The sequence below is a fragment of the Halichoerus grypus genome, chromosome 3 (genome assembly GCF_964656455.1).
Source record: "Halichoerus grypus chromosome 3, mHalGry1.hap1.1, whole genome shotgun sequence".
Lineage (NCBI taxonomy): Eukaryota > Metazoa > Chordata > Mammalia > Carnivora > Phocidae > Halichoerus > Halichoerus grypus.
The window spans coordinates 103275498-103298561 of record NC_135714.1 but is presented as its reverse complement, the minus strand read 5'-3'; the positions used below and the strand labels follow the sequence as shown (position 1 = coordinate 103298561).

At 37.4% G+C, this 23064-nt stretch overlaps 1 long non-coding RNA gene across 3 annotated transcripts in view; it reads right to left on the bottom strand.

Moving 5' to 3' along the window:
- Nucleotides 1-23064, bottom strand: part of LOC118540160 (uncharacterized) — a 60206-nt gene that overhangs the window by 32368 nt on the left and 4774 nt on the right. For all 3 annotated transcript variants that reach the window (XR_004919489.2, XR_004919490.2, XR_013446445.1), the window contains exon 2: nucleotides 6178-6330. This is a non-coding gene — a long non-coding RNA (uncharacterized LOC118540160). The remainder of the gene's footprint in view (nucleotides 1-6177; nucleotides 6331-23064) is intronic.

Here is a 23064-nt window from a genome sequence, read left to right as displayed (position 1 = left end):
ATTTGAGTTGGATCATGAGGGTCCTTATAGCAATTTAAGACTTACTGATTCTGTTGTGAGGACAATAGGGAACCATGGAAAGGTTTAAAGCAGGGATGTAACAAAATCAGATCTGTCTTAAAGAAAAAAATCTTATTTGCAGCATAGACAAGGTTTGGGGGTTGCTGAGACTGGGGGTGCGCCGGTCAGTAACTGAGGCAGTAAGTCAGGCAAGAGATAATGATAGCCTGACCCTTTCAAATAGCCGTTAAGACAAAAACATATGGACTGGGTCGCCTGGGTGGCTCAGTTGGTTAAGTGTGTGCCTTCGGCTCAGGTCATGATCCCAGGGTCCTGGAATCAAGCCCTGAGTGGGGCTCCCTGCTCAGCGGGGAGCCTGCTTCTCCCTCTGCCTCTGCCTCTCCCCCTGCTTGTGCTCTCTGGTTCTATCTCTCTAAAAATAAATAAATAAACAAACAAACAAATAAATAAATCTTAAAAAAAAAAGATATGGATCTATTCAAGAGACCTTAAGGAAGGAAAATAAATTAATAACTGGTTGGAAGTAACGGGCAAAGGAGGGAAAGGACCCAAGAAGGATTTCCACATTTCTGACTTGGTCAGATGGGTGGACGGTGATGTCACCATGTGTCATAAGGAATAAACTGAATTTGAGCTTTTTGGGGAGCCACCGTGTGGATATGTCTGGTGGGCGGTGACTGCCCTTTCCTTCGGGGATGGTGGCCAGGGCGGGCAGTGTCTCACTTGCCACGATGAATTTGGGTATTGTCAGCCAAGAGACAGAAGCTAAAGCCAGGGGCCGGGGGGAAGAGAGAGGAGAGAGGGATGAGATAAGTCATGGAGAAAATACTCTGTAGAGGAGAAAAGATGCAGAGCCGGATGGACGAGGAAAACTGACTTTCAAGCACTGATCCCCGAGAATACCCAAGGGAGTTTTGGCGATTCTGATGAAAGCAGATTCATGAAGTGAAGGTGGTGGAAATCGGATCCAGGTGGGTTGAGATATGAATGATTGGTGAGGAAGTAGACGCTAAAAGCAAGCAAACGCTTGCTAGAAATTTGGAATTTAGGGGAGACTAAGATAGTTTTTTTTTTTCAATAAGAAAGATTAAAGACTTAACCCCAAAGGAAAATGGGACTTCGTTAAGCAATTCAAACTCTTACTTTGAGGTCTTTCTTGGCTTCTAGGGGACCTAATTCTATAGCAAAAATTTTGCAGATTTAAGGATGGTGGGGAAAAAAATACTGAAACCTTGATCGAGAGGATTACAGTAAGTTAATTCTCTCCCACTCTTATTTCTTCCTTCTCGGACCTGGGATACAGTGAAAATAAGTCTTGTGAAGAACAGAAGAATTCAGAGGAATTTGATATTTTTAATCTTTTGTTTCTTATTGATTCAAAAATCTTTCCCCCATCTCACACAATTCACTTTAGCTTAGTGAAATATAGTAGGTGATGACTTGGTAAAAAGCAGAAATCATGATTATATTGACAAGAAAGAGTTTGAGTAAACACTGGTAATTGCATTCATGCGCAGATATGTTATGGACTATTAAAAGTATAAAAAATAATTTTAACCAAAATGAAGTTTTACAAATTTATTTAATCCCATTTTACAAATAAACACTATGTAATCTTTCAGAGATATTTTTGTTGCATTATCTACAAAGACATATAATCAATGTCCCTTTTTTTTTCCAGCAGATTGATTTTTTTTTAAGTAGCTACTTCCTCTTTTATTTTTTTTATTTTTTATTTTTTTAAAGATTTTATTTAATTGACAGAGAGAGACAGAGCGAGAGAGGGAACACAAGCAGGGGGAGTGGGAGAGGGAGAAGCAGGCTTCCCGCTGAGCAGGGAGCCCGATGCGGGGCTTGATCCCAGAACTCTGGGATCATGACCTGAGCCGAAGGCAGACGCTTAACGACTGAGCCACTCAGGCACCCCACTACTTCCTCTTTTAAAGGGCTACACAAAATAGTCTCATAAATCTGGTCTGAGGACTATTTTTCATTTAAGAATTCCTCCTTCTAACAGACCCTCACCACATTTTCTCTGTAGGTGAGCTTCCTTCTCTCCCACAGCAAATCCACCCAGGTCTGGATTAAACCAGCCTTGAGTATCTGCCCCACATGCTCACAAGAAACCAAGGACACTGTCCCAACAGTCTTTGCTTTGGATATCTTTATTTTATACTTTTGAAGACAGATGTGTAATAAAAAGCCTTCCTTTCTTTATGAACTTGATTTAATGATCTACAACTTGTTTTTCCTTTTGTGGTCAAGGGTTTACACAACCCATTTAGACTCTTTATACTCATTTATGCTCTTTTGCTCAATGTATGTAGTGACAAAATGAAGTAATTAATTCAATAACTATTTTTTAATGTGTGCCAGGGTATGTGATAAACCTCAAGAACACAAAGGTGAATAAAACATGGTTTTACCATTTAATAGAGGAAGGAAGGTGTTTAAAGAGGGAAATTTACTGAATATGTTAAAGATGCTATCATAAAATTATGTCTATGGTGACATGGATCCACAAGAAAGGAGCAATCTTTCTGTTGAGGGTCTGGGGGGAGTTGGGGAAAGCTTCATGAAGAAGATGATCAGGACCAACTGAATTATAATTCCCAGGTCCTCACTGTCTCTCTATAACAAAATTATGCATCCATGTCATTGTCCATGAGACATTACAGTTGACCGTTGAACAACATGGGGGTTAAGGGCACGCCCCCCACCATGTAGTCAAAAATTCATATATAACTTTTAATGCCCCCAAAGCTTAACTACTACTAGCCTACTATTGACCAGAAGCCTGACCAATAACATAAACAGTCAGTTACCACGTATTTTGTTTGTTATATGTATTATGTACTGTATTCTTATAATACCATAAGCTAGAGAAAAGAAAATGTTATTAAGAAAATCATAAGGAAGAGAAAATACATTTGTAATACTGTACTGTAGGAAATCCACATATAAATGGGCCCATGGAGTTCAAACCTGTTCAAGGTCAATGGTGCTGCGACTCTGGCTGTCGAATGGGGAGAGTGTACTTTTCCACTCCGCTGATTTTGTGCTTTGCCATGTACCTTGAATCAAGCAATGGAATGTTAAAAATCTTTAAACTTATTTTAGTGATTGACTGCTTTCTGGACCTGCCTGCCATTCACCAGGAGAAAAAAAAGGCCCTCAGTAGCCCCAGGTCCCATAATGAGAGACACGAGGAGAAGCTGTAAACCTGACCCACAGCCTGACACAGAGCTTCCCCAGCTCATCTGCAAACCTGACAGCATGAGATAAATGATTATGGTTGTCATCTACCAAAATTTGGGGATTATTTATTACCCAGCATACGGCAAATGACACTTCAGTAATACCATGATCCTTGATCAAAGCAAGGAAGACATATGTGTCAGGAGGATGGGGTATAAAGGGTATTCCAAGTGGACAGCATGGGTAAGTTCCTCCAGGTCCACAAAAGTCTTGCTATGCACTGCAAGTTGTTCAATAGATGGTAACACAGGGCACGAGTGGGGCACAGGATTAGACTGAGATAATCAGGAACAGAGTATCATAGAAGAGTTTGTTACCATGCTATAAGGATTTAGCCTTTATCCTATAGGTATTAAGAAACCACTGGAATAGGGACACCTGGGTGGCTCAGTTGGTTAAGTGTCTGGCTTTGGCTCAGGTCATGATTCCAGGGTCCTGGGATCGAGTCCCGCATCGGGCTCCCTGCTCAGCCGAGAGCCTGCTGCTCCCTCCGCTTGTGCTTTCTCTCTCCTCTCTCTCTCTTTGACAAATAAATACAATCTTAAAAAAAGAAACCACTGGAATAATTTAAGCAGATAAGAGATATAGTTAACTCTGCATTTTAGAAAGATTTTAACAGCAGTGTGGGGACAGTGTGGAGCCAGGCCAGAGCCAAGGAGATTCAGGGTACAGTGAGCGATACTGACAGAGAGGAGAATGCAGGCTCTAGAGAGCTTATGGAATTGAGATCATCATCAACAGTGTCATCATTTTTTTTTTACAAAATCAACCTTCTACAATACTTTTCAAAGTGAGCTTAGGGGAAGTTCTCACAAAATCAAATTTACTGACAGCCAATATTAAAGCCTGGTGATGGGTATTAAGGAGGGCACGTTCTGCATGGAGCACTGGGTGTTATACGCAAACAATGAATCATGGAACACTACATCAAAAACTAATGATGTAATGTATGGTGATTAACATAACAAAAAAAAGAAAAGAAAAAAGAAAAGAAGATCAATTAGCTAAAGGCACATTCATTTAAAGCCAATTGGCTAAGTAATTCATTTCTCCCTAAACAGTAATATAAAGTGAGTATAGGATAGAGTGAAGATACAGAAGAGGGGGAGGCAAGTCCAGACGTTGGGGCAGACGAAAGGGTTGGGTGGGGGAGGGGAAGCAGCAAAGTCGGAGGGGTGGGGAGAGTTGGGGAGAGGAGTAGGGAAACCACAACAAATAGAAAATCTTGAGGAAAACAGTCCTTAATACTTCAGCAAATTAGCTTTTGGCAACAGATTTTCATTGATTTCTGGTGACTTCCTTTTCATCAGTTGGAGCCCCTCAGGGTCTCTGCTCCAAGTAGCCTACAGTGAAGGCAAGGAGAGAAAACATACATCAAGGTAAATAACTGTACGAACTAATATATACTGAATGCTAAATGAGGCCAATGGGTAATTAAAGCCACAGAATTCAGAAAGGTAGGATTAAAGTTAGGTGATTCTCTTTAGTTTATCTTTTAGATTTTGTGACTCATGTGGGTGAAAATGTTTTCCTCTTTTTATTTCAGAGCAAAATTTGTGGCTCATTATCAGGTGGTATATTGAACTTTATGGCAGATGTTTTATGCATATAAACTTTATCCCTGGCTCCATTTTATACTGTGGTCTTTGTTTTCTCTTGCTCTGGTTTTTCTTACATAAAGCCTAGTTAAGTTATTTTCATGTTTTGGAATCAGAAAAGTATGACTCAAATTCTGATGCTGCCATTTATTAGTTGAATGACCTCAGATAAATTAAGTGTTCTGAGTTTGGTCACTTGTAAAAGTTTAACCTAATGTAATTTTGTGAGAATGTATATACTTAGCACATAGCACCGTAGGTTTAGGTTAATCTGAGACCCCTAGTGGTGCTTTTCTTAATCAGGACTTTTGTCTTCGAGATTCAGCTAAAGGAGCAGATGGAAGACAGGGGGTGATAACTGTCCCCACTTTCAAAAATTAACTGCTGGAGGTCTCAATGAGAGCATACAACTCCTCACTGGGGAATTTCCGGAAATTTGAAGGGGTAATTTTTGCTGTCAAAGGGGGTAGGAGTGCTGCTTCTGACAGTTAGTGGGAGGACTTGGGGATGCTTGACATCCTGCAGTGCATAGGACAGTCCCCCACAGTGAATTGTCCCACTTCCCCCACAAACCTCCAATATTCCATCAGTGAAAAACCTCTTTATAATTCTCTAAACCCAGAACTTAACTCCATTGCACATGTAAACACCCAGAACTTCTAGCACCATTTTAACAAAGCCTGATTTTGCAGGAATGGAAATACTGAGTAAATAAAGGGAAGAATGCACGTTGCCTTGTTTGGAAATTAACCAAAAGTTGTTCACAGTTTTGGAAAACTACACAGGAAGCCTCCCAACGAAAATCACAAATGTGCTCAAAGGGCATCTGGTTCTGCCTGTCTTATAGGGCACTATTATCACATCAATTATAGGACCCTTTGGAGCTTTGTGCCTTTCCCCTACTTGTGTCTTCTGGCCACAACACGCAAGAGAAGGAAGCAAGACATGAATGTTGCAGAGTTGGAAAGGCAGTAGGAAGAACAAGTCATCCTTCTTCCTCGCTGAAGTCTCCAAGCCACAGGACAAAATTGACACTGTGAAATTTTTGTATTGACTGTTAAGAGTCTAAAATTGAACTTCTGCATTGGATTGGACTAGGAAGTTTTAAAGCCTGAAAACAAGTTGTAGTTACTAGAAAGAGGCATAACTGAAAACTATGGGGACTGTCTAAGGTGATTTCAAGGGCAATGTCCGACATTGAAGATGTCTAAAATGCAGTCAATTCCTGACTGTTCTCACTTCGAGATAAACCCATTCAGTTCACCAGTTGATAAGTGATCTAAACCTTATTATCACTTACCCCTATCAGGGTCATGCTCTAAACAAGTGAGCTTGCAGATGCTGTAAGCAAGACTCTTCTGGCAACATTGCGTGAGACACACTCTAGCCTTCAGGTGCTGGAGCATGCTGGTCTCCTTCCAGTCTCTTTTCCACAGCATGCAGGGGAAGTTCTCTAAAATCAAGTCAAAGAAAAATTGAACTTTTAGGGACTCTTAATTAGATAACCAATAAGGAGATAGAACTTGGGGGGTTTGAATAAAACTGGACCAAGGTAAATGCTATTCTTTTAGAAATCCCTGTCTCTCCCCAAAACTTCTGCTCCTTCAGAGAACTACACTATGTTGCTGGGTTGGCCCTTGGAAGACCAAGAGGGGACTGAGATGGGATCAGGGAAAAGGAGCCATGGAATGAGTAACCAGGTGCTGTTTCCATGCTCACATGTCATGGAGGCGAAATCATTAGGATTGGCATGAAAATAGTGATTTGGGATCCACACCAGCTGGTAATCAAGCAAGGTTGTTTGTTTAGTGTATACTCTAACCATGTACTTTTCAAGAAGCTGGTGTATTTGTAGGCAGCAGGATAAAGATTTGAAAGTTAAGACCCTGCCAAATCCTTTCTCTAGATCATGACAACCAACTAACCCCAGAGCAGCCCATTCTAATAGTTTCGTTCTGTATCCTATAAGAACTTCAAACATTTTCTCCCCAAGGGAAATTGGTTTCTAGCATTATTTAATTATGATTTTTAATAATTTGGGTGAGTAATTTGACATTTCAACTATAGAACTGGGTTTAAGAAATACTCATAACAAGAGATAAAAGAATCTCATTTTCTGCTACTTAGGGAATGCTACATGTTTGCATACTTATTAAGTAGCAAGTTTTTTGTTCTTATGCAAATTATAGTGAAAATATTTTGGGGAAATTTTAATTCTTATAAATTTTGCTAAGTTTAAGAAGCAAAAGTGTTTACATATTAAAATTCTATGAGTTATTGTTAGATTATTGACATAATTGTTGTTATCTGAAGAACTAATTCCTAAGAAAGCTTATTTAGACTTGAAAACTCCCAAGTATAAGTTATGGTCTATATTGATTTTCATCCGTGTTCAAATGGCATTCCCCCTGACTTTTCCTAAGGCTTCAATACCAATTTTTTCCTTTCTGTATCCAAGCCTGGGGAGTATCATAGAATAAAACAGGAAGAAAAGAAATCATATTAATTAATCACTCATAGTCAGTCATGGAGCTAAGTGTTTACTTGTGGAGAAATCGTGTTTTGCATTTTAGAATCTCTTCCTAATGAGAATCCTGAGGACAAACTTCTTAGCCTTTTTGTTGGTACTGGATGTCCTCGTGAGCATTGATCTTTTAGATAACTGATGGAGCTGATCATGCTTTCCTTTCTGTTTTTTTTTTCCCCACAGCAAAAATTAAAGCCAAAATTGAGTTCTCTGTTTTGCAAATATTTAGAATTTCATGGAGTACATTTGCAGATTAGCCTTATTTCTGGCTCTAATATATGTTACTACCTTCTTATCACTTTACATCAGTTCTAATTTATGTTATCTTTTTGCTTTGTATATCTCTTTATAAGATGATCTAAATCCTTATATTCTGGAAAAAGGAGGCATCAGGCATTCATACATGTAAAGCTCATAGATTATGCTTAGCAATATATGTTATATACAGCTACTTATTCATCAATTGCAGGCATTATTCAGGGACAGAAAGCCCAGAGGGAAAGACATTTATTCTGTTGCCCTGGAATACTTCTAGGGCTCTAAAGCAATGGAGAATAGGTTACAGGTACCCTCGCTTTCTAAATAAAGCTGCAAGACATATTTCTATGGACCCATTCAGAGGTGGCTAACTTAGTCCTCTGCATGTTCACCCTGACATTTAGTTCTTTGGGAGAATTCAAGGAAGAGATTACACAGGGGTGGAGAACACAGATTTTTCTTCCCACCCCTGCCTTAAGCCTATGGGGACTTTCCAAAGAAGAATCATCTAAATTCTCAAAATTTGAGAACCATCTCTATTCAGGCAAGGAATGAGTGCAGTGAAAGCGCTCTTAAGAGAAAAGCAATGGGTGTTCCCTAGGGCTAGGAAACGTGAACGTAGAACTGGTCCCTTCTTCTATCTGAAGAACTCTGAAGTCAGGAGGCTGGTGGGAATAGCTTATAATGTCAAGGCAAGGAGACAGGGAAGTAATGAGAGCAGCTCCACTTAGAGAAAAATTTCTGGCAAGAATGTGGAGAAGTAAAAGAACCATGAGAGACTATGGACTCTGAGAAACAAACTGAGGGTTCTAGAGGGGAAGGCAGTGGGGGGATGGGTTAGCCTGGTGATGGCTATTAAAGAGGGCACATTCTGCATGGAGCACTGGGTGTTATACGCAAATAATGAATCATGGAACACTACATCAAAAACTAATGATGTACTGTATGGTGATTAACATAACATAATAATAAAAAAATATTATTAAAAAAAAAGAATGTGGAGTTTTCCATTGGCCAAGTAGGTACCATCAAAAGTAGCTAAACTCAAGTTTCTTAAAACTGTTCCACTCAATGGTGATCTCCTGCAAGGGAAGAATTACTCCAGTGATAAACCACTAGAGATGGGAGCTTAGGAGGGGTCATCTGGGTCAGTCAGGGAGTTTATTACCTATGTCAAGAAAGTGCAGTTCAGAGGCTCCCATGGAGCCCACATATATGCCTAGGAAATGCCAATATTCGATTACCTGCATCATTGGAGGACATGAAATCCAGGCTGTACAAATCAGCACCAGTTAAATTTAAAAACCTTGGCCCTTTTTCCTTTTTTTAATTGAACTATAATTGATACACAACATTATTAGTAGAACATAATGATTGGATGTTTGTATATATGCAAAATGATCACCACAATAAGTCTAGTTAAACTCCCTTCACCATACATGTTTATAAAATTTATTTTTCTTATGATGAGAACTTTTAAGATTTATTCTCTCAGGAACTTTCAAATATGCAATGCAGTATTACTAACTACAGTCTCCATACTGTACATTATATTATCATAACTTATTTAAATTTTAACTGGAAGTTTATACCTTTTGACCCCCCTCATACCTTTTGCCCACACACAATCCCTGCCTCTGGTAATTACCAATCTGTTCTCTGTATCTATAAACTTGGTTTTATTACATTTTTTTAAATTTTATTTTATTATGGGCTAACCAATCCCCCCACCCCCCTCCCCTCTAGAACCCTCAGTTTGTCTCTCAGAGTCCATAGTCTCTCATGGTTTTATCGCTTTTTTGTTTATTTTTTAGATTCCCCATACAAGTGAGATCATGCAGTATTTGTCTTAATCTGTCTGACTTATTTCACTTGGCATAATGCCCTCAAGTTTCATCCATGTCATCACAAATGGCAATATTTCATTATTAATGGTTGAATAATATTCCATTGTATGCACGTAATATTTTATATATATAGAATCTTTATCTACTCATCCATGATAAACACAGGTTGTTTCTGTATCCGGGCTATTGTAAATAATGCTGCAATGAACATGAGGGTGCATATATCTTTTTAAGTTAGTATTTTCCTTTTCTTCAGATAAATAACCAGAAGTGGAACTGCTGGATCATGATAATTCTAGTTTTAATTTTTTGAGCAACATTTATACTGTTTTCCTTTATGGCTGCACCAATTTACATTCCCTATAGTGCACAAGAGTTCCTTTTTCCTCCACATGGTGGGTGTTGAATCATCCTTGCATCTCTGAAATAAATCCCACTTGATCATGGAGAATGATCCTTTAAATGTATTGTTCAATTTGGTTTGCTAATATTTGTCAAGAATTTCTGCATCTATTTTCATCAGAGATACTGGCCTGTAGTTTTGTGGTATCTTTGGCTTTCTCTTTGTCTTTAATTTTCTGTAATTTGAATATGATATGCCTATGTGTAGTTTGTTTTTGTTTGGTATTTATCCTGCTTGATGTTCTCAGAGCTTCCTGGATCTATGGCTTGGTGTCTGTCATTAATCTTGGAAAATTCTTGGCCATTATTGCTTTAAATATCTCTTCTGTTTTTTTCTGTTTTCTCCTTTTGTATTCCATTTATACATATGTTACACCTTTTGAAATTTTCCACAGTTCTTGAATGTTCTGGATTTTGTTTTTTGTTTTCATTCTTTTTTCTCTGTATTTCAGTTTGGAAGTTTCAACTGACATATCTTAAACCTCACTGATTCTTCCTTTGGCCATGTGCCGGTCTGCTGATGAGCCCATCAAATGTATTCTTTATTTCTATTACAGTTTTTTTTTTTTTTTTCCTAGCACTTCTTTAATTCTTTCTTAAAGTTTCCATCTCTTTGCTCACATTAACCATATGTTCTTGCATGTTGTCTATGTTTTCCATTAGAGCCCTTAACATATTAATAATTAATTATTTTAAGTCCCCTGTGTTATATCTGTGTCTGGTTCTGAAGATTGCTTTTTCTTGAAACTGTTTCTTTTTGTCATTTAGCATATCTTGCTATTTTTCCTGAAAACCAGACATGATGCGTAGGGTAATAACTGATTTAAAGGCCTTTATTGTGTGGTTTCATGTTAATATGGCTAAAAATTGAGCTATGTTTATTGTTTTTTTGGAGCTGTAGACATCAGAAACTTTAAATTCCTCTAGTGTTCTCGTTTTTGTACCCCTGTTGTCTTTGGGCATTTCTAGAAATTCTTTCTTAGAGTCTGAGACTTGAAGCTCTTTTAGCTATAATCCACTGTTATTATTCTGGAGTCTTGTTGCTGTGATGGTAAGGTATTAAAAGGGAAAGCATTCTATAATCTTATGATTAAATCTCAGTCTGTTAGTGAGCCAGTGCCCCAGGCTATGACCTTTACAAGTGTTCCTTAAATTTTCTTTTTTTTTCCTTTTTAGGTGAGACAGGATGGCTGGAGGGGACTGAAGTTAGTTATTGTTCTTTTTTTTTAACTTTTTTTTTATTTTATTATGTTATGTTAATCACCATACATTACATCATTAGTTTTTGATGTAGTGTTCCATGATTCATTGTGTATAACACCCAGTGCTCCATTCAGTATGTGCCCTCTATAATGCCCATCACCAGGCTAACCCATCCCCCCCCACACTAGAACCCTCAGTTTGTTTCTCAGAGTCCATAGTCTCTCATGGTTCATCTCCCCCTCCGATTTCCTCCCCTTCATTTTTCCCTTCCTACTATCTTCTTCTTCTTCTTTTTTTTTTTTAACATATAATGTATTATTTGTTTCAGAGGTACAGGTCTGTGATTCAACAGTCTTACACAATTCACAGCACTCACCATAGCACATACCCTCCCCAGTGTCTATCATCCAACCACCCCATTCCTCCCAAGTTAGTTACAGCTCTTAGGCCTGGTGGGATGAGGCTTTGGTAAAGCATTTTCACCTGAATAGTAGCTCTTTCATATGGAGAATGCTCTGAGCATGTTACTTTCCCATTCCCTCTGTCAGATCCTTAATGGGATCTTTCCTGACTCTTCACTGTGAAGACTTGATGGGGTTTCTGAAGGAAAAACCCACGATAATCACAGGAGTGATATCTCATCACATTCATGGAGTCCACCCATACTCAAAGGGAAGGGGACTGTACAAGGGAAAGACTTATCGAGGATAATATTATCCTATCACAGTGACATTTTGCCAAGCTAAATTGATAGCAAGAATTCTAGCTTAATTGAAGTGCACAATGAATGGCCCATCTTACTATCACTCCACAGGAGTAGTAGCCAGAAACCCTTGAGTTATAAGTAAATTGTCTTTCTGAGTATCAATTTTTGCTTCAGTAACATTCTTAACCTAACACAGTTGTTGCAAGCATTTGTATCTCTAGCTCTTATTACAGTAACAACTACATATTACTTGCAAACGGTAATTGTATCTAAATTATCACAGTAGCTTTGAATTTCTCTGTGTCAGAATGACCTCAAACACTGACAGCAGGAGAGAAAATTGGGGGTTCTTTAAAGCACAAGGAGTGATGGATGAGTTCACATTGTAAATGGAAAAACCTGTACATATATAGTAACGGTTTCAAAAGCAGCCTATAATAGTGAGGCAATGGAATTGACCTTCAGCTTCCTTCTAACAAAACCAATGTCCTCTTCCAGGTGCCAAGTACATTTGATGGGTCAAGGAATCAAAGCTATTATTAGAAAAGAGAAAATTACTTTTCCAACTGATAGAAAGTTATATTCTTTATAGAAACAGATTATCTGAAAGAATAATCAGGAAATGGTAGCAAGAAGATTCCTAATAAATTATGTAATTAGTAGTAGAGAGTGGGTGAGAGAAGCTAGTTTAACAAACTACTAAAATACATAAAGGTAAAAACTGTAATATTAGCAACACAATTGGAGATAGAGTTTCAAACTGATAGCTAAGCCCTAAAACAGATTTTTTTTTTTTTTTTTTTTAAGGGAGTTAAAAGATATCTGTCTGGAAAAGAAGAGTAACTTGTAAATTGGTATAGCTGACCAGCTATCTGGAAGAAAAAGCTATTATATCCTCTCCTTATGCAATGTACCGATATAAATTACAACTTTAGTTTGTTACTACTGTGTAATAATAACAGAGGCAATAATCATTACCATTCAGGAAACAGCCCTCAAACGTCTGAGAGTGTTACCTGGTTGATTGTTAACATCCATCGGTCCATGTCCCTCAGGTAGGTGGTAATAACCTATCGAAAGTCCTGGGCTTTGTTCCTTTCTTCCTCTTTGCTACAGACCAATGCAAGGCTGGATAAGTTCTTCTACTCTGGAGGCTATTTCTTTCAGGGGTGGTGGGAAGTATATATTCCAAGGTGAGTCTTGCAGAGAGAACAAAAGTGTCATTTGACTTCCACTCCAAGCCATATCCACCAACAGAGCTTTATCAGTAGTAAAAGTTTTATTTTTATTTCATCTGCCTGACTTCTACAATTTTCTTCTAACTGCTACTAAACTTGGGCTGGGTAAAGCGCTATTATATTACACCTCTCAAAGACCAACCACTGCTGAAACAAATTATGTTTGAGTTACTTATGTTATTTTATTCATTCCTTTTTATTAATTTTAGTGACAAATGTTAGTAACCCCATTTTATAGAAGAAAATGTTGAAGTTGAAGGGCTTTAAATAATTCTAAAGATCACATAAGTAGTGTAAAAAAATAAAAAAGAAACAAAATTAGGTGAACATAGAAACCATTATTATCAAATCTCTGAAGGGAGTAAGTTGTCTGAGTTTAAAAGCAGTAGAAATATGTACACTTTCACCATTCTTATTCAACTTAGTCCTGAATATTCTAGTGACTACAGTTAGGTTAGAAAAAGAGACGAAAGCCATACAATGTGGAAAAGGAAAAAATAAAGCTTTCCTTATTTACAGATGACATTATTGCATTATTGTCTAAAACACAATCTCAGGGAATCCACCAAAAAAAAAAAAAAAAAAAGAAAGAAAATCCTAGAACTAATAAGTGAATTCAGCAAGATCACGGGATACAAGATCAACATACAAAAATCAATCATACATCTGTACATGAACAATTACACATGTTGAAACCAAAATTAGAAATGCAATACCATTTAAAATTACTCCAAAAAATGAAATGCTTAGGTGTAGTCTTTAAAGGACATTTCAGGTGGCACCCGGGTGGTTCAGTCAGTTAAGAGTCTACCTTCGGCTCAGGTCATGATTTTGGGGGTCCTGGGATAGAGTGCTGCATTGGACTTTTTGCTCAGTGGGGAGTCTGTTTGTCCCTCTCCCCCTGTGCTCTCTCTCTCGCTCTTCTCTCTCTCAAGTAAATAAATGAAATCTTTCAAAAAATGTATAAAAAGGGGCACCTGGGTGGCTCAGTCATTAAGCATCTGCCTTCGGCTCAGGTCATGGTCCCAGGGTCCTGGGATCGAGTCCCACATCAGGCTCTCTACTCGGCGGGAAGCCTGCTTCTCCCTCTCCCACTCCCCCTGCTTGTGTTCCCTCTCTTGCTGTGTCTCTCTGTCAAATAAATAAAATCTTTAAAAAATATATTAAGAAAGGACATTTTAGGATCCATATGATGAAAATTACAAATGACTTGTGAAAAAAATTAAAGCAAACCTAGATAAGATTGACCTATTCCATTCATGGACTGGCAGATTCAACATAATAAAGGTATAAATTCCTCCGAATTGATCTATAGGTTCAATGCAATTACTATTAAAATCCCAGCAAGCTTTTTTTTTTTGTAAATATAGACAAGCTTATTCTAAAATTTATATGAATAGGCACAGACCTTAGAATAGCTAAGACAACCTTGAAAAAGAAGAATAAGGTGGGACAAGGCTTGCTATTAGTTTGTGGCTATAGTAATCAAGGCAGCGTGGTATTAGCAGAGGAATAGACACTTAAAACAGTGGAACAGAGTAGGGACCCTAGAAATAGACCCATACAAAAATGCTCAAATAATTTTTGACAAAGGTACAAAAATAATCCAGTGGAGGAAGGGTAACTTTTCAATAAATCCTGGTAGAGCAATCGAAAATTCATAAGCAAAAATTTGAACTTCAACCCAAACCTCACATCTTATACAAAAATTAACTCAAAATGACTTGTCGACTTAAATGTAAACATAAAACGATAAAATGTTCATAATGTGTATTATGTTTTACAATGTTTATTAAAATTTTTTATAAAAAACAATGAGAATCTTTTTCAGGATCTAGGGCTAGGCAAAGAGTTCTTAGGACTGACACCAAAGCACAATGCATAACAGGAAAAATTGATAAGCTGAACTTCATCGAAGTTAAAAATTTCTTCTTTGGAAAACACCAAGTGAGGAAGATGTAAAAATAAAGCTACAGACTGGGAGAAAATATTTTCAAACCATATATCTGATAAAGGATTAGTACTTAGCCAGGTGATGGGTATTAAAGAGGGCACATACTGCATGGAGCACTGGGTGTTATACGCAAACAATGAATCAGGGAACACTACATCAAAAACTAATGATGTAATGTATGGTGACTAACATAATAAAAAAATTATAAAGGAAAGAAAGAAAGAAAGAAAATAGACAAAAGACATGAAGAGAAATTTCATCAAAGAAAATATACTGATGGCAAATGAAAAGATGTTCAACATAATTATCCATTGGAGAAATGCAAATTAAAAATACAATGAGATATCATTACCCGTCTGTCACAATTCCTGAAATAAAAAAAATAGTGACAACACCAAATGCAAAAGACAATGCAGAGAACCTGAATCAGTCCTGCATTGCTGGTAGGAATGTATAATGGCACAGTCACTCTGGAAAACAACTTGGCATTTCAAATAGAACTAAATATGCACGCCTCTTAGGATGGCTACTATTAAAGAAGAAAAAAGCAGAAAACAACAAGTGCTTGTGAGGATATGGAGAAATTGGAACCTTGTGGGAATGTAAAATGGTGACCAACAGTATGGTGGTTCCTCAAAAAATTAAACACTGAATTATCATATGATCCAGAAATTTCATTTCTGGGTATATATACCCAGATTTCAAAAGAATTGAAATCAAGAACTTAAAGAGATATTTGTACACCACATTCAGAGCAAGAGTATTCACAAGAGCCAAGATGTGGAGGCAACACAAGCATCCGTCTATGGATGAACGGATAAACGGAACCATATGTACATATAATGATATACTATTCAGCCTTAGAAGGAATGGAATTCTGACACATATTACAACATGGATAAACCTTGAAAACATGCTAAATTAAATATGCCAAATACAAAAGAACAAATATTTTATGATTCCATTTATAGGAGGTGTCTAGAATGGTCAATTTATAGACAGAATGTAGAATAGTGGTTATATAGTGGGCTGGGGAGGAGGGGTCATGGGGAGTTACTGTTTAATGGGTAATGAGTTTTAGTTTTGGATGAGGAAAATGCTCTGGAGATTGTCAATGGGGACACAACAATGTGAACATACTTAATGCCACTGAATTGGGCATTTAAAAATGGTTTAAAATGCAAGTGTCATGTTATGTATCTTTTACCACACACATACATACAAACTAAGTTAAACATGCAACTACCATAGGACCCAATAACTACACTCTTGGATATTTATCTTAAAGAAATAAGAAGTTGTATTTAGGGCTCCTGGGTGGCTCAGTTGGTTAAGCGACTGCCTTCGGCTCAGGTCATGATCCTGGAGTCCCTGGATCGAGTCCCGCATCGGGCTCCCTGCTCAGCAGGGAGTCTGCTTCTCCCTCTGACCCTCCCCCCTCTCATGTGCTTGCTCTCTCTCATTCTCTCTCTCTCAAATAAATAAATAAAAAATCTTTAAAAAAAAAAAAAGAAGTTGTATTTAAACAAAATGCTCTATACACATGTTCATAGCCACTGTATTTGTGATAGTCAAAACCTGTCATCAGCCCAGATACCTCTACATGGGTGATTGGCTAAACTGCGGCACATACTTACCATGGACTACCACTCAGCAATAAAAAGGAATTGACCACTGAAACAGAACCACTTGGAAGGATCTTTAGGGAAGTATGTTGAACAAAAGATAGCCACTTCCAAAAGGTCACATGCTCTATGTTTCAATTTATACAGCATTTTTTTTAAAGATTTTGTTTATTAGAGAGAGAGCACAAGCAGAGGGGAGGGGCAGAGGGAGACAGAGAAGCAGACTCCCTACTGAGCAGGGAGCTCCACGCAGCGCGGGACTTGATCCCAGGACCCTGGAATCATGACCTGAGCTGAAGGCAGACACTTAACCAACTGAGCCACCCAGGCACCCCCATTTATACAGTATTTTTGAGAATATTTTAGAAATTGGAAAAACAGATTCGTGATTTTCAGAGGTTAGTGATAGGGAAAGAGGGGAGGTAGAAGGCATGTGGACATGGTTATAAAAGGGGAACACAAGGGGGTTTTGAGGTGATGGAACTCTTCTATATTTTGACTGGACACAGGTGCCTACACATGTGAGAAAATTATGTAGGAGTAAATACACACACTTCATACCCACAAATGAGTAAAAATAAAAACTGGGAAATCTGAATAAAACCAATGCATTGTATCAGTATCAATAACATGGTTGCAATATTATACTATTTTTTTGCAAAAAAAAAATTTTGTTTTATTTTGCTCATTTGTTACCATTGGGGAGAAACCTTGCTAAAAGGTTCCTGGGATCTCTGTGTATTATTTCTTACATCTGCATGTGAATCTACAGATATATCAATAAAATTTGAATAAAAAAGAAAGCAAGAAATGGCATTACACACAAAAAAGATCCAATGAATAAAGTATATAAATGTTTAAAAATCTGTGAATAAAAAAAATAATTTCAATAGCAAATATTATAACAAAAGGTTAATATCTATGGTATATAATGAACCTATACACAGGAAACCTCTGATAGGCAAATGAAGAAAGGATGCGAATAAAAAATTCACCTTAGTAATAGTGGTCTGACTGTATTGTCTGTGGACCCCTGGAAGTCCCCAAGGCACTCTATGTTGACATTGTTCAAAAGTCATGTTGGGTAAACTGTTGGTGTCTGAGCATGAAGCACGGCAACGGCACCAAAGTCGTATCACTGCATTTCCCACTGCCATGTACTCATAGTAAAACAGAACGAAACAAAATGAAGCAAAACAAAAAGGCCAATTTTACTGAAGAATGTCCTTGATGAAGCAGCAAAAGTTATGTTATGGATTTTATTAAATCTTAATCCTTTAGGACACATATTATTAATTTTCTGTGTGAAAAAGTGGGAAGTATGAGCAAAGCATTTCTGGTGAGTACCGAAGTACAATAGCATTTCGAGAAAGCACTTTGTCATTGTTTAAATTGCAAGCTGAACTAGCCATTTTTTTTTTTATGAAACATTTTTACTTGAAAGAAATAACAGGCAAATTATCGCTATTCAGATTTAGGTATTTGGCAGACATTTTTTCGAAATTGAAGGAAGTGAGCCTGTCACTTGCCAATGATAAAATCTTAGCTTTCAAGTGAAAATTAGAATCTTGGAAAATATGTAACTGCCATTGTGAACTTGATATCTTTCTAGTTCTTCAAGATTTTTCTGATGATATTGGTGGTAACATTAACAAGTTTGAATTTTGACGTTTTATAATGAAATATGATAACATTTGGAAGATTTGCATTACTCAGTGAACTAATATTTTTTAAATAGCTAAGGCAGGATATTTTAAAATCATGCATGGGTAAAAAAAAAATCGATTCAAAGGCTAGAAACACCAATGGATTTTAATGAATAGAACACTAAAGTTTCATTGATATGGTTTCATATTATTTTTTTAAAGTAATCCTTAAGAAACAACCACTTGTTGAGTTCTGATGTATCATTGAAAAAGAACAGCTAGGACTTCTAGTACTATGTTGAAGAATAGTGACGAGTGGGCATCCTTGTATTGTTCCTGATCTTAAGGGAAAGGCTTTCAGCTTTTCCCCATTGAGGATGATATTCGCTGTGGGTTTTTCACAGATGGATTTTATGCAATTGAGGAATGTTCCCTCTATCCCTATACTCTGAAGAGTTTTAATCAGGAAAGGATGCTGTATTTTGTCAAATGCTTTTTCTGCATCAATTGAGAGGACCATTTGGTTCTTCTCTCTCCTCTTATTAATGTGTTCTATCACATTGATTGGTTTGCTAATGTTGAACCACCCTTGCATCCCAGGGATAAATCCCACTTGGTCGTGGTGGATGATCCTTTTATTTATTTATTTTATGTATTATTTTATGTATTTTATTTATTTATTTTTATTTTTTTGAAGATTTTTGAAGATTTTATTTATTTTTCAACAGAGAGAGAGGAAACACAAGTGGGGGGGGGGTGGGAGAAGGAGAAGCAGGCTTCCCTTGGAGCAGGGAACCCAATGCGGGGCTCCATCCCAGGACCCTAGGATCATGACCTGAGCCGAAGGCAGGTGCTTAACGACTGAGCCACCCAGGCACCCTGGATGATCCTTTTAGTGTACTGTTGGATCCTATTAGCTAGGATTTTGTTGAGAATTTTGGAATCCATATTCATCAGGGATATTGGTCTGAAATTCTCCTTTTTGATGGGGTCTTTGCCTGGTTGGGGATCAAGGTAATGCTGGCCTCAAAGAATGAGTCTGGAAGTTTTCCTTCTGTTCCTATTTTTTGAAATAGCTTCAGGAGAGTAGGTATTATTTCTTATTTGAATGTTTGGTAGAATTCTGCAGGAAATCCATCAGGCCCTGGAATCTTGTTTTGGGGAGGTTTTTGATCACTGCTTCAATCTTGTTACTGGTGATTGGCCTATTCAGGTTGTCAATTTCTTCCCGTTTCAGGCTTGGTAGTTTATAGGTTTCTAGAAAGGCATCCATTTCTTCCAGGTTGCTTAATTTATTGGCATATAGTTGTTGATATTTCTAATAATTGTTTCTATTTCCTTGGTGTTAGTCGTGGTCTCTCCCCTTTCATTCATAATTTTATTAATTTGGGTCCTTTCTCTTTTCTTTTGGATAAGTCTGGCCAGTGGTTTATCGATCTTATTAATTCTTTCAAAAAACAAGCTTCTAGTTTCGTTGATCTGGTCTACTGTGTTTCTGGTTTCTAATTCATTGATCTCTGCTCTAATCTGAATTATTTCTCTTCTAATGCATGGCTTAGGCATTGTTTGTTGCTTTTTCTCCAGTTCTTTAAGGTGTAAAGCTAGTTGGTGAATTTGGGAATTTTCTATTTTTCTGAGTGAGGCTTAGATGGCTGTGTATTTCCCCCTTAAGACCACCTTTGCAGTATCCCATAGGTTTTGGACCGATGTGTTTTCATTCTCATTGGTTTCCATGAATTGTTTAAGTTCTTCTTTGATTTCCTCGTTGACCCAGACATTCTTAAGCAGAGTGGTCTTTAGCTTCCAAGTGTTTGAATTTCTTCCAAACTTTTTCTTGTGATTGAGTTCCAGTTTTAAAGCATTATGGTCTAAGAATATGCAGGGAATAAAACCGTGATCACCAAGACAGCATGGTACTGGCACAAAAACAGACATATAGACCAATGGAACAGAATAGAGAGCCCAGATATGGACCCTCAACTCTATGGTCAAATAATTTTCGATAAAGCAGTAAAAACTAGGCAATGGAAAAAAGAGAGTCTTTTCAATAAATGGTGCTGGGAAAATTGGGCAGCTATATACAGAAGAATGAAACTTGACCATTCTCTAACCCCATACACAAAGATAAACTCAAAATGGATGAAAGACCTCAATGTGAGACAAGAATCCATCAAAATCCTAGAGGAGAACATAGGCAGTAACCTCTTCGACATTGGCCACAGCAACTTCTTACTAGACACGTCTCCAGAGGCAAGTGAAACAAAAGCGAAAATGAACTTTTGGGACTTCATTGAGATAAAAAGCTTTTGCACAGCAAAGGAAACAGTCAACAAAACAAAGAGGCAACCCACAGAATGGGAGAAGATATTTGCAAATGACACTACAAAGGGCTGATATCAAAGATCTATAAAGAACTTCTCAAACTCAACACCCAAAAAACAAATAATCAAGTCAAAAAATGGGCAGAAGACATGAACAGATGCTTCTCAAAAGAAGACATACAAATGGCTAACAGACACATGAAAAAATGTTCATCATCATTAGCCATCAGGGAAATTAAAATCAAAACCACATGGAGATACCACCTTACACCAGGTAGAATGGCAAAAATTGACAAGGCAAGAAACAGCAAATGTTGGTGATGTTGTGGAGAAAGGGGAACTCTCTTACATGGTTGGTGGGAATGAAAGTTGGTACAGCCACTTTGGAAAACAGTTCGGAGGTTCCTCAAAAAATTAAAAATAGAGCTACCCTATGACCCAGCAATTGCACTACTGGGTATTTACCCCAGAGACAGTGATGTAGTGAAAAGAAGGGCCATATGCACCCCAGTATTCTAGCAGCAATGTCCTCAATAGCCAAACTGTGGAAAGAGCTGAGATGCCCTTCAACAGATGAATGGATAAAGAAGATGTGGTCCATTATATACAATGGAATATTACTCAGCCATCAGAAAGGATGAATACTCAACTTTTACATCAACATGGATGGGACCAGAGGAGATTATGCTAAGTGAAATAAGTCAAGCAGAGAAAGTCAATTATCATATGGTTTCACTTATTTGTGGAACATAAGGAATAGCATGGAGGACATTAGGAGAAGGAAGGGAAAAATGAAGGGGGGGAAATTGGAGGGGGAGATGAACCATGAGAGACCATGGGCTCTGAGAAACAAACTGAGGGTTTTGGAGGGTAAGGGGGTGAGGGGATGGGTTAGCCCGGTGATGGGTATTAAGGAGGGCACGTATTGCATGGAGCACTGAGTGTTATATGCAAATGAATCATGTAACACTACATCAAAAACTAATGATGTACTGTATGGTGACTAACATAATAAAATTAAATTAAATTAAAAAGAAAAGAAAAAGGACAGCCATATTTTTTTCAGAAAAGTCTATTAAAATATCCTTTCTTCTTTTTTTTAAGATTTTATTTCTTTATTTGACACAGAGAAAGAGAGAGAGAGAGAACAAACAGGGCTAGGACAGAGAGAGAGAGGGAGAAGCAGACTCCCCACTGAGCAGGGAACCCAACTCGGAACTCTATTCCAGGACCCTGGGATCATGACCTGAGCCAAAGGCAGACGCTTAACTGACTGAGCCACCCAGGTGCCCCTAAAATATCCCTTCTTTACCAACTATATTTGACCCTTGAGCAAGGCAAAGGTTAGGGACTCTGACCCCTAGTAAAGTCCTAAATCCATGTATAACTTTTGACTCCCCCCACATGTAACTACTAATAGCCTACTACTGACCAGAAGCTTTACTAGTAACATAAACAGTCAATTAACACATATTTTTTATGTTATATTCATTATATACTGTGTTCTTACAATAAAGGAAGCTAGGGAAAAGAAAATAATATTAAGTTGCAAGGAAAAGAAAATACATTTAGAGTACTGTACCTTAAAAAAATCTGTGTATAAGTAGACCCACACAGTTGAAGACCATAATGTTCAAGGGTCAACTGTAGTTGGTAAAGAAGGGTTACATATCAGTGAGAGACTGGATTTTCTGAATATAATTCAACCAAAGCAACATATTGTAACTGACTGCATACCAAAGCAAGTATGAGAATTCAGTTGTCTTCTAATCAGTCTGACATTAAAAATATTTGTAAAAATGTAAAATAATGCCACTCTTCTCAAAAATCTTTTGTTTTGGAAATTACTATTTTTCATTAAAATGTTGTATGTGATAACATGTAATAGATTTATTTTTTCAATGAAGTAATAAGTACATGTTTTAAAACTTCTCAGTTTTAATTTCTAATATGGTAAAATGTCAAAGGATATGACCCACATAATCAAACACTCTAAGGTCCTTAATATTTTTAAGAGGTCAAAGTGTCCTGAAGCTAACAAGTTGAACATTGTTGTACCATAGGAAATATAACTGTTTAGAATAACAATGGAAAAGTATTTGATTTCACTTGCAGTAAAAGAAATGCAAGCTCACACAATAATAATTTTTCCTTTAGAAAGAGCAAAAGTTTAAGTGCTAATGCTCAAGGTGGATAAATTATTCAAGGTAAAATAGATGTATTCAGAGATTACTGGCCAGAATGTTCAACACTTTTTTGGAGGGTGAGGATAAATTAAGAGCATTAAAAGCCTTCAAAATGTTTGATCTGGTATTTAACTTTTAAAGATTAAGGAAGGAAATTTATTGTAAGGGGAAAAGAGTACTGTGCACAAAGATGTTCATTGACATTGGCTTGTACATTAATAAGAGTAGTGAAAATTTTAAAACCATCTAAATATTGGAAAAAAAGACAGTGGCT